The sequence below is a fragment of the Pinus tabuliformis genome, chromosome 2_1, assembly GCF_031772625.1.
Source record: "Pinus tabuliformis cultivar Carrire ecotype Pingquan chromosome 2_1, CPIR1, whole genome shotgun sequence".
Classification (NCBI taxonomy): domain Eukaryota; kingdom Viridiplantae; phylum Streptophyta; class Pinopsida; order Pinales; family Pinaceae; genus Pinus; species Pinus tabuliformis.
The window spans coordinates 46614184-46627209 of NC_142299.1; positions in this window are offsets into that span (position 1 = coordinate 46614184).

The window sequence follows — 13026 nt, forward strand, 5'->3', positions numbered from 1 at the left end:
GGATAATCAAGATTTCCTAAGGTTGGAGGTTTTTTTGGAGGCTTGATGAAAAGCTTGCAATGTAAAATCTTTTTGTTATCAATATAAATCTATTGAACAATTTTACAAAAAAAAATATTTATTTTCAGTACCCTTGTGGGAAGGTGGGCTGGTTGGTTCACTGGGATGTTATCCCCTCCACCTAGTTTCAAATCCCACGTCGGGGGGACACCTTTGGCTCTTCGTGATAAGGCTCAAGGAGTAGGCTCCCCCTTCATCTGTGGAGTCTACTAAGTCATAAGTCCTTTCATCGGTGGAGTCTACTAAGTCATAAGTCCCTTCATCGGTGGAGTCTACTAAGTCATATGTTCCTGGTATAACTGGCTTGTGGGTTGGTGGATATACTCTTGGTGTCATATATCCTGGGCTTCACCATGGTTAAAAATAAGTTATTTTATTTCTTAAATGGATATTTGCCTAATAATTTGGAAACATTTAGCTAATGTTATTTGTTTTTTCATTATTGGATATATTGTTAGAGTTATATATCCTGGGCCTCACCATGGTCAAAAATAAGTTATTTTCTTTCTTAAGTGTATATTTACCTAATAATTTGGAAATATTTAGCTAATGTTATTTGTTTTTCATTATTATTATAAAAAAATTGTATTATATATTTTGATTTCTTATTTCATACTTTCTAATATTAAAAAAATCAACTCTAAGATTCATAAAGCTACCACTACATAATTTCTAGATATAATCTTTCACTTCCCTAAAAAAACATGCAAGTTTAGAAGTGGAATAATCAAACATAAAACCTTCATCCTTCATCTTTCATATAACATAACATAACACTAACTTATCATGTAAACTACTAAAAATATATATATTATATTATATACTCTAAATGATATCAACTTTTAAACTTTATTTTTATCAATTTTTTAATTTCAATTATTTAACCTATCAAAACACAATAATCACATTGTAAAACCTAATAAAATAAAAACACTAAATTTCCTATCATTTATAAATTCTTATTTTTGTATGTTTTATTTTTTAATTAAACTATATCTTTAAAAACATGTCTCTATAAGTCTCTATGGATATTTTATATTAAAATATACTTTTTTGGGCTCAATAAACCTACATTATCATAAAGTAATAAAATATTAAAAATGTGTGAAAATTTTGAAAAGAAATAATGATTTTTAAATTAATTTTTTAGTTGATAAAATTATTATAAGTTATAGTGGTCAATTATCAATAAAGATAAATGTTATTGGTTGCTATCTCATAAATTCATCACCATCACTATTATTTAAAAGAAATCATATCATTTGAAATAATTTATTTGTGGTTCATAAGAATGCAAACTTTTATCATTAACAAATACATTTAGATGTTGGGTTATTATCAATGTACTCTAATTATGTATAATTTGAATTTTTTTGGACCATATTATTTTATTATTTTTGTTCAAAATTTAACAAAAATATAGAAGAATGGTTAGAATCTCAAATATCATTTGTTGAGATTATAAAGCCCAAATGCAATATAGAATTTTTAAGGGCATTAAATCCACTTATACATTCAAAACATACAATTTCAACAATGAAAAATTACAATTCAATCAAAACTTATATAACCAAATTTGAAAAATAATTACCTTAAAAAAACATATATTATTTAAGCTTTTCCAAATAATTAATTTATTTTTTTATTAAAAACAACACATAATTATTTTATTTAAACAAATAATTTATTATATCATGGCATTATTTTTAAATAAATTTAAAATATTATTAATCAATTTAAAAATAATTATATACCATATCATATAATTTAACTATAATTAAAATTTCATAAATAAAATTAAATATTCTGCCATAGTTTAACCTTCCACAACATCTTAAAAAGTCAGAATATAATTAAATTATGCATCAATTAAATACTAGCTTATATCTAAAGTAAAATATGCCCGTTTAAGTTGGGAACGAGAATCAATATGAAGTGCTTGGGTATGTGCGTTAGTCAAACCAACTAAAAACTTGAAATATAGAAGTTGGCACAACAATCTAGATTACCGGATTCATTGACATATTATAAATTTATCTATTTCGAAGTCAGTTTTGGTCTCTGTTTTCAAAATATTTTAATGTTGGAAAACCAGTCAGTCAGTTTGCGTATTTTTTTCCCATAAAGAAAAATATCATCCCTTTCTATTATTAATTCTATTATTAAAAAAATATCATCCCTTTCTATTATTAATTCTATTATTAAAAAAAGTAGGTATAGCATCATTTACAAAAATTATTTACACTAGGATTGATAGGAAAATAACATCATAATATAATTTAATTTACAAGAGTGTCCAAAATCGTGATTGTAATCACAGAAATTGATAAAGAAAACACAGAAATATTGAGTTTTGCATACAAGAAAACACTAGGAATATATTTCTAAAAAGGTGTCAAAATTTTACTAACAAACCGAATATGCTTGGAATTTGATGCAGATTTTATATTGGAGGCCTGCAGCCGTGCTGGAATGTATAGGGTTTACATTGTTTTGATCATATGCCAATTGTTGCCCGTGGAGATGAGGATTTTTTTACTATTCATTAAATGAAAGTCGTTTCTTTTTAATGGGGTGGCTAGTCCCCCGAAGAAGCATTTATTAGGCCCATTGTACAACATTTATACATATATACAAGGCAGATATCCGTCACATCAATCAACATATGTCAATATATATCACGATAATACAAATCGCTGCCAAGCAGCATCGCAATCGGGATCGAACATGGGTCGGGGGCGAATAAGCCGCAGCCCCAACCACTGCACCATGCACTTCACGTGCAAATGAAAGTCGTTTCCTACTTCAAAGAAAATGTATCTTTTTTCCCCACTAAAAGCCTTCCTTAATAGTATACCCATCTGCTTGTTTCATTCTCTATAAATGTGCAAAAGGAGAGGAAAAGAAATTTATCATCCATGGTATATATTTTATATTTTCAATAGTATAAGTTTAAAACTTGTAGATTTTTAATTCATGTTATCCGGTTAATGATATATTTTGAGTCACTATACACGTGTAAGGTATCTAATTTGATGAGAGAAGCAAAGTAAAGAAGTGTCCAACAAGCAATGATTATGGCCTTAGTGTTGGAACCAAGTCCCTTGTTCAATCGAATGTAATAGGAGAGGGACTCTAAAGAAGTAAGTGGGCTACTCCACCCCCAACCCCCCTCCACATAGGCCATCTTGTGAGATACCATCAAAGAAACCCACATGACATGAATGGGAATTTGGCGGATAACTAAAATGTATGACAAGCTTGATTTTTTGAGGTCTTAAGTATTCTTTGAAAAAACCGATAATCTGAGAAAGGATGTGAGGAGGTTTGATAGACAGATCCTAAAAAATGCATTTGTTCCTCACCTTCCAAGTACCCCAAGTTATAAAAACAATAAGGATCTATAGTTACCCATCTTGAGGTCCCACTAGTGAATACATTAATCAAAGGTTGAGATGGGGCCAATATCCAAAAGATTGAGAGATGTTAAAACTTCATTACATAAGGATATGGGAAAGGCACACTAAAAGAAGAGGTGATCAATGAATTTAGTCCCGTTCAAACATAAACAACAAATATTCGGGCTGGTGAAACCCTTGCGCAACAAATTATCCCAAGTGAGGATGTGGTTTTCCAAAGTAAGCAAACAAAGCATCTGAGTTTTTGAGGTGAGGTCCATTTCCAAATCTTCATGTGCTACCATATATCCTTGGGTTCTAGAGAGGAATCAATGATGGAATTATTAGCCTGCTTGGTTGTTACTTGTCTAAAGGATGAGTTCCAACACCATACAATGGAGTCCTCCTCATTATTTAAAAAAGAAACTCATTGGATAAGAGACTTTTGACAAAAATTTCTCATTCAACAGTCTGAGACCCTTGTAAACACAGATCAATAGATATTTTCCAACAACTGGAGGGGACAACTTGCGAGCAAGACAATGAAGCATGGCAACCTAAATACTCCCTAAGCATTTTGAGAAGAGATAAGCTCTAGAGATAATTGATAGAAAGAGTTACCCCCGATAAAGGGATCCTTCCCAAGGATAACTTGGTGACCACTGCCCACCTTCTAAGCAAGCTATTCTACCATACAAGGTAAAGCATCCACCAGACCCCTCTAGGAAATTGATCCACAATAATATTTTTGAATATTGTAAGACCTCAACCACTCCAAAATAAGCTTGTCATGTAAGTATTTCTCATTGATGATATGGCTCCATAGACCCAAACCACTGATAGCCCTCTAAAGACTCATCATGGAAAAGGCTAGACCAAATCAATGAAGATTTTTAAAACCCCAAGTTGTTGAATAAGAAGTACATTCGTCCTAGTGTGTCGCATTAGGGAGCTCCAATACTCTTTGTTAAAAAGAAAGATGGTACCTTAAGGTTATGCATTGATTACAGACAACTGAATAAATTAACCATTAAAAATAAGTACCCAATACCCCAAATTGACGATTTGTTTGACTAGGTTAAAGGGGCTAATATATTCTCTAAAATTGATTTACGATCAAGTTACCATCAGATACATATTAAAGAAGACATTAGTAAAACTGCATTTAGGACTTGCTATGGACATTATGAGTTTGTGTTCCTACCTTTTGGGCTTACTAACACCCTCGCCACATTTATGAGCTTGATCAACAAAATATTCCATCCCTATTGAAACAAGTTTGTGTTAATTTTTATTGATGATATCCTGATTTATTCCAGGAATCTAGAAGAACATAAAAGACATTTGCAAATAATCTTGTAGACTCTGCGAGAACACCAATTATATGCTAAGCATAGTAAATATGAGTTCTTCAAAGATCAAATACAATACTTGTAGCATGTGATCACCCAAGAAGGGATAGCGGTAGACCCAAAAGAATATAAAAATAATTGTGGAGTGGCTCATTCCTAAGAATGTCGCAGATATTAGGTCCTTTATGGGTTCAGTAGGCTACTACTGTTGCTTTATAGTGGGGTTCTCCAAAGTAGCCTATCCCATGACCTCATTACAGAAAAAAGGAAGATCACTCAAATGGACATAGGAATGTCAAAATAGTTTCGATCAGTTGAAGCACCTATTAACTACAACCCATATTCTAAGAATTGCAGACCCTAAGAAGGAATTTATCGTCTGCACAAATGTCAGGAAGGAGTCGGAGGAGTCTTAATGCAAGAAGGTTGGGTGGTAGCTTATGAGTCTCGGAAGTTGAAAGAGCATGAGCAAAGATACATGGCTTATGATCTAGAGTTAACTGCAGTGGTTCATGCTTTGAAGGTATGGCAACACTATATATTGGGAAGAAATTTATCCTAATGAAGGACCACAATAGCTTGACTAATTTCTTTAAATAACCTACACTTAATGCTTGCCAAGCGCATTGGACCGCCTTTTTGAATGCCTTTTATTTTGACATGAAACACTTAAAAGGTAAGGAAAATCGAAGCTTGGGAATAGGATAGCATCTTCTCTAGTGCCTATGAAGGCACTGCAATTGGAGTCCATCAATGTAAGCACCAACTAAGTTTCATTGAGCAAAAAATGGTTGTTATTGACATCCTCCATGGCCATATAAATGGCATGTTTATCTACTCTTCCCATGGTGGTGTTATATGCAAGAATAGCACCCACATTCACAATTCCAGGAGGATGAGGAGGTGACACCATGGTAATCTATTTTCATTTCCATGTACACAAACACATGATTTGGAGATGATGAATATGTTGAAACCCAACACCAAATTGAAATGATTTCCCACATGCAACATCCTAGCCATTGATTCATAGATGTCCAATACATTTGTGTAGTAATATTAGCTCTCTCTGTAAGTAAATTGGCTTGGTTTGAGACAAGACCAACAATCATTCATTGAATCACAAATCTATGATACATTTGTGGCATTATTAGCTCTCTGTTTGTGTTTAATTGGCAAGGCTTGAGACAAGTTGATCATAAATTTATGGTTAAGTTCATGTATCTAATTGCTCAATCAAGAGTGATTCTCTTAGTATTTTTTATCCACCACCCAAGAAAACAAAACTAATTAATCTATTTTCTATTTAAAGATGCTAAATCCAGTCCCAAGGCGCAGCATTGGTATCATAAAGCAAATTCCCTTACTTTTCACATAGATTTAAATTCTCGTAAACAAATCCTCACTCCTTTACTTTTGCTTTGCAGGGTAAGGGTCTTATTTTTTTTAGGGTTGGTAGATAGAGTTGAATTTCAACATTGGTAACTATAAATGTAATGATGTAAATCATGTTTTTCTATAAAACTAGATGCAATAATAGAAATCATTATGTTATATATATATAGAAATCATTATGTTATATCGCTTCAGTCTTTCTAGCAAGGCTATGTAAGTCTTAGTCTCATGTCCAAATACTATATAACTATAACAACTAACATAAACAACAGAAAATTTAAAAGCTACCCGCATAAACAAAAACTAAGCATAATGAAGCTAATCTTTCTTGAAATTTTTCTCCTCAGATTTTGAGTCCACAGGGGCAGAATCTTCAGCAGTTGCTTATGGCATTCCATATAGCTCCACGATGCAAGGGATGTGACGGTTAATACGATCCATCCTGATGTCATGTTTATGCAACTGAAATAGGATTTTCTCCATGTCTTTTTTATAACTGGGCAGGCCCTGCAATGCGACTTCCATCCCCACAGAAATTTTTTTCCATCACTTTGCCAAGCAAACTTTTCATCAAGAAGTAAAAGTACAGGGTGTGTTTGAATTGTGTAATTCTACCTCGTGTATTCCCTGGGTTAGGAACCATCGTCCTCCAGTGTTCTATCTCCTCGTCTGGTTCCCTTTCCTGTTTTATCTCAGCTTCCCAATCGTCAATCAACTTATGAATACCTTCATTTGTTTCATCCCTGTAAGTCGCAGCTGCCTCTTCTATGAGGTGCTCAGTAGGCTTGCGGCCCCTGCAGCCTTCCATCATGCTTGGTCCCTTAGCTACCCGGGGAGCCGGGCCCCTACTACCACGACCACACCCTCTTTTTTCTAGAGCCATGCCATGTTCCTTGATGCCTAGAGAGCCATCGCTAACCTACAGACAAGGTTCCTCCTTCTCTCTTCCGCTCAGAACTGCCTTCCTTCTCCGCTGCAAATTTATCCTGCCTGGCACATCGAATGTCATTCCCATCTCCGCCACCCTTCCTTATTCCTCACTCTGCCACCTTGCTAGCCAACTGCCCATGCATTCATGGCTAAGGACACCTCAACTCCTGCCTTGAGCATGTGGGGGGCGGCGGTAATTATCACCCTGGTACTAACCATGTCACCTCAAGCCCTGTCGCCTATGACACCCTCTCGCATCCCGAGCGGGAGAAAAAATGTTTAATATATTATTTAGGTGATGTGATTTTATTTTTCCTTTTTCAGAGTAGGGATCTCTTATTTCTCTTGGGGTTGGGAAATGGAGTTGACTTTTAATACATGAAAGTAGATGTAAAGATGGAAATCATGTTTTTCTTTTGTTTTGTTTTGTAGATGTCCGAATGGAAATCATGTTTTTGTTTTGTTTTGTTTTGTAGATGTCCGAATGGAAATCATGTTTTTCGAAAACACATGTATGTAATAATAATAAAAAAATTAATAATTTATTTTGGAGTTGTCTTTAGCGCAACATTTTGGAATTTCCATGCCAGAATTTGATATAAAAATTTGAGGTGAAATCTTGATTTGTGTTATTTAAACTGGGTTTTTGACTGTATATATAGATTCAACACCCTGAAAACCACTAGGGAACTTGGATTGTGCAGGGGTTATCCATCAAACTTGTGATTTCAATAAATTCCTGCTAGATTTTAGAGAAATTAGACCGAAAAATCCTACCGGAAAAGCTTCCAAAAAGTCACACTAAAAACAACTCGATTTATTTTAGGATGTGATTTTTTTAATAATTATGATAATTCATTTTACATTTATAAATAGTAATCAATAATAACTATTTTTATTTTAGCATGTAAATTTTCATAATTAGGAACATGATAAAAACTTATGGAACATTGTGTGAGCTCTATGGAGCATTTGACCTTAGGGTGAACTTCACCATTCTTCAAAGACAGATGAGCTTTCTATCTATGAAGATGGTGAAGTGTTCACCCAAAAAATCAAACGCCTTATTGAGTTTACACATTATGAGTTTTCTGTGTCAGAAGATGAGTGAAACGTTTACCCAAAAAATCAGATGCCCCATCAACACAATTTTCCAAAAATTCTTATTATCAACTATTTTTATTAATAACCATTAATTTATAATAATAAAAATTATCACCTTAAAATAATTAATAAATATTTTAAATTTATTTAAAAATTATATGAATAAATTATTCAAAAGAATAATATATGTATGATTTTTTTATTTTTTTTAATAATCAAAAGCAATGAACAAAATTGAATACTATGAACAAAAAAATCCGATATAGTGATCATAATTTTGAAATTAAATTACTATTATTAAATTTAATATTCTTCATTTTTATGATTATAAAAAAAAAATCTATACATACTTTAATTTTTTTCTTTTAAATATATTAAAGCATATTTATAATAATTTTATTTTAAAAAATATTTATAAATTAACTTTATATGCTTCTCGTTCCCTTAAAAAAGAACTATAAAATTTTAATAAATATAAAATTTACCCTTATCCTCATAATAAAATATGATTGACTTTATAATACAATGAAAGTATCTAATAACTCGCACTTTCACTTGTAACACTCAATATCTCACAAAATTCAGAAACCGTGGGCCACTTTACACCTCATGGTGTGAAATGAAAGGATGGTATTAAACAAACAAAAAATCAACCAAACATGTGGGAAACATTTGTGTGTAGGGCAGCCATGGGTCCCCGCTAAAATTTTATAGTCGAAAGTGCGCATGCCTACCCACCTAGGTTGTCTTACCAAGGAATTTTACAAGGTATATGTTAAAGGTTTGGATAAGAGTGTGACAACAGGGAAAGTTATGCAAATACGCTGGCAGCTAGCTCTTGGGATAATCTATTTAACGAGGGGTTTGTCGAGAAGACAGGAGCATTTATTGTGAAGCTTCACAAAAAAAGGGCCGAATACATCAAGCAGATGAAAAAGCAATCTGTCCCATAGGCTATCTTTAGCCTCGTGGACGTTAAAATAATTTCTTTCTTTCTTTCTTTCATCCGCTACTTTAATAAGACAAGGCAGATTGGTAAATGCTCATCAAAGCTTAATGCGCTTACAAATGTTTGTTACTTTATCTACTTATTAGCAAAGTTAAGTTTAATGTTAATTAAAGTTTAAAGTGATTATACGAGTTGTTTTTAGAGTGATTTTTTGAAGTGTTTTAAGTGGATTTTTCAAGGTTAATATTTCTAAAATCTGGCATGAATTTATTAAAATCACAAGTTTGATAGGTAGTCCCTGCATAATTAAAGGGCCGCACATGTGGGCTAGGAAGGAGCTGCATGTAGCTCCCTACCCACCTGTCTCTGGGTGGGGAGAGAGCTTCACACAGCTCCCTCCCCCACCACCCCCGTGACCCAACAGGCCCTGAGGTGGCAAGGGTTGATCCCTGAAATCGCCCCTACCACCCTAGGGCCTTTTTTTTGTTTTTATTTTTTTAAATGATTTATATTCTAATGTTTTTGTTTAATATTTAATTTTTGATTTTTAAATATTTTATATTATAATGTATAATTTTTTTTAATATTAATTTTTTCCTCTTTAAATTTTAATTTTATTATTATTTTTTTCATTTATTATTATTATTTTTCTATTAGCTTCAAAAAAATTTGTTTATTTTTTTGTTAATTTTTTCCTTAAATTGTGTTGTATTTTTGAGCTATTTTCCATTTTTTTTACCACTATTTTTTTTACTACATTTTATAGTTTTTTTCTCTCTTTCTTTTATATATTTTTTATATTTGATCTTTTTTGCCATGTTTTTAGTTTTTTGTGATTTTTTATTGTTTTTATTTTTTTTGAATATTTGTTTTCTTTTGCATTATTTTTTGTGTTTTTTTAATTTTTTTTAATATTTCAATTTTTTGATAATTTTTATTATTTTTTTTTTACGAGTTCATTTTGTTTTGTTTGTTTGTTTGTTGTTGTTGTTGTTGTTTTTTTTTTTTTTTTTTTTTTATTTTTTTATTTTTTTTTTTTTTTTTTTTTTTTTATGGTTTATTATCAACATGAAAATCACAACATTGAAATGCGATCTATAGGGGATCCCAGATCTACATCTTCTCTCGGGATCTACAGGCGATCTATAGCTTCTCCCGGGATCGTTCCAGGCTTCCAGCTAAGGCGATCCTCATTGGTTTTTGCTTCACAGATTTTCCATGGTAAGAAAGTAGGGACATCCTGAGTGACCACTTCTCCCGCCAATCTGCAGCTTCCACGACAATCTGCAGCCAGCGCTCTGAATTTTCAATCCACGAAGCTCTGCGGCTCTCCAAGTTAGATCTGCGGCTCTCCATCACCCAAACGTGCAAGAAGAGATTTGATTACGCATAGGTCTGCGACTTCTCTCACAGGTCTGCCGATTCCTTCTGCGGTTAGATCTGCGGCTCGATTGGGCCTTCTGTGGTTAGATCTGTCGGGTATGATTTAATAGGTCTGCCGATTCCTGCTCTTAGGTTTTATATTTCTCCAAATCTGCGGCTCTATTGAGATATAGAGCGGCTTTCCAGATCTGCGGCTCTCCAAGTTGTAGATCTGCCGATTTTGTAGATTCTCTTCGGCAATCTTCTATACTCAGCAAGAGAGCATTCTCCAGATGGCTCCTAGCTTTGCGAAAATAGTTGCTAGCTCAGTTTCGTCCACCTCTTGGGGGCAAGCTCCTGCCCATATCGTCAGTGAAGCCCCAACTCCCATTGTCCAGGTGGTCCAGGTCTCACTCGATGAGGCTTTGAAGTTCTCTGAAAGTGCCCTAATCTGCCGATTCAATGGTTTTTGGCCGTGACTGACAGCTCTCCACAGTTGGATCTTGGAGGTATGGAAGCCTTTAATTCCTGATGCAATTAATATCTACCCCTGTGCTAGGGGTTTCTTTATAGTAGATTTTGAAAACCCTGAAAGCAGACAATGTATTCTAGATTCCGACCCTTGGTTTTGGGAAAAATCAGGCCTATTCATGAGGCCATGGAACCCATCATTCGATCCCTCAACGACAGTGATAACCTCAACACCAGTTTGGGTGAGATTTCCAAACCTACCCTTGCATCTCTAGAATTTCTCTTCACTAAAAGCCATTGGAAATGCAATTAGGAAATTCTACTGCAGGTGCCTAGAAACAGAGGAATATGCCAGAATCACCTATGCATTCATCTGTGTGGAAATGGACTTCAGCATCGGATTCCCAGCTGAAATACACCTAACCAGTAAAGACTATGTGCGGAACCAGAAACTCGATTATGAAAGTGTCCTCTTCAGATGTCGATCTTGCTTTGAGACAGGCCACCTAGCCAAAAATTGCCCAAAAACCTCCCAGAAAAATTCTTCTAGAAAAAATCACCACAGATCTACATGGTGGGAAGGAGCACAAAAGGAACACTACGTTGTCATCAAAGAAGAATACTCTCGAAAAAACTTTGAATCATAAGAAATCAGGCAAGAAAGAAACAACTCTCAAGACAAGCAGGGGGAAAGCCCCACCCAACAACAAAAGAGTGAACTCGACAATCCCTCAAGTTATGAGGGTTCGAATACCGCACAAAATAAATCTCCATTTAACAGCAAAGCAGATCTCCTAGACCAAACTTCTTCTCCGACTATGTTCAAAAGGACAAACACAATGGATCGCGAAGCTAAGACACCAATGTCCCAAGAATCATAAGAGATGAAGGAGATGTAAGATAAATAAATTTGGAAGACCATAGAGAAAAGAAAGAAAGCTACATCACCAATCTCGCCAAGAAAGACAAGGAGCCAGATAATTAGAAACTAAGAAAGAAAATTATAGGTCCGATAGACCAATTTGGTCTCAGTGGACGGTAACCACCACCACCATCATCATCATCATTAAAAAAAATATCTACACTTAACACATTAGAAAATCTAAAGTGTAAAAAATAAGCCCTCTATTGCATTAGCACTTTTCCAAATCAAGATGTAAATCACCAACGACAAAAAAATGTTCATACTAGATACATACAAAAATTTAAAGTGTCAAAAATAAGCCCTTTAAAAAAAATTGTGTTGATGTTGCATCAACACTTTTCAAAATTAGCATGAAAATCATTAACAAAAAAAAATTCATACTAGATACATAAAAAAAAATTAAAGTGTAAAAAATAAGCCCTCTAAAAAAATTTGTGTTGATGCTACATCAACACTTTTCAAAATCAGTATAAAAATTACTAACATTTAAAAAAAAATGTTCATACTTCATACATAAGAAAATTTGAAGTGCCAAAAATATGCTCCAAAAAAAATGTTTATTTTGAATCACCACTTTTCAAAATCGAGTGATTTTTTGCTACCTCAAAAAAATGGGTACTAGGTCATTTTCTCGTTTGATCGGAAACTATGTTCTAGTCGTCTAGTATTGACTAGAGTATTTTTACAAGCAATTTCAAACTACCAATTATTGGTAATGCCCATTCCAAGTACAATATGTCAATAACTACTGAATATTTAGAGTAAATTTTTATGGAGAGGTTCTTCCAAATCTAACAAGTGGGCCTTGGTGGGTTGGAACAAATTGATTACACCAAAGAAGGTAGGTGGGTTGGGCCTCAAAGATTCTAACCTTATAAGTTTTCCATGTGCTATGAAGTTATGGTGGTTGTCGGTACAGGGTGATCAACAAGTATGGAAGAAAATTTGGCTAAGAAAGTACCTACCTCTGAGTACGAAGGAGAAGCGACTACAATTTGAAGGAAAGATAAACGATTCTAGTGTTTGGAACTAGGCACAGGAGGGTAAGGAACTTGTAAGAAAGTATGTTTTTTGGGAGGT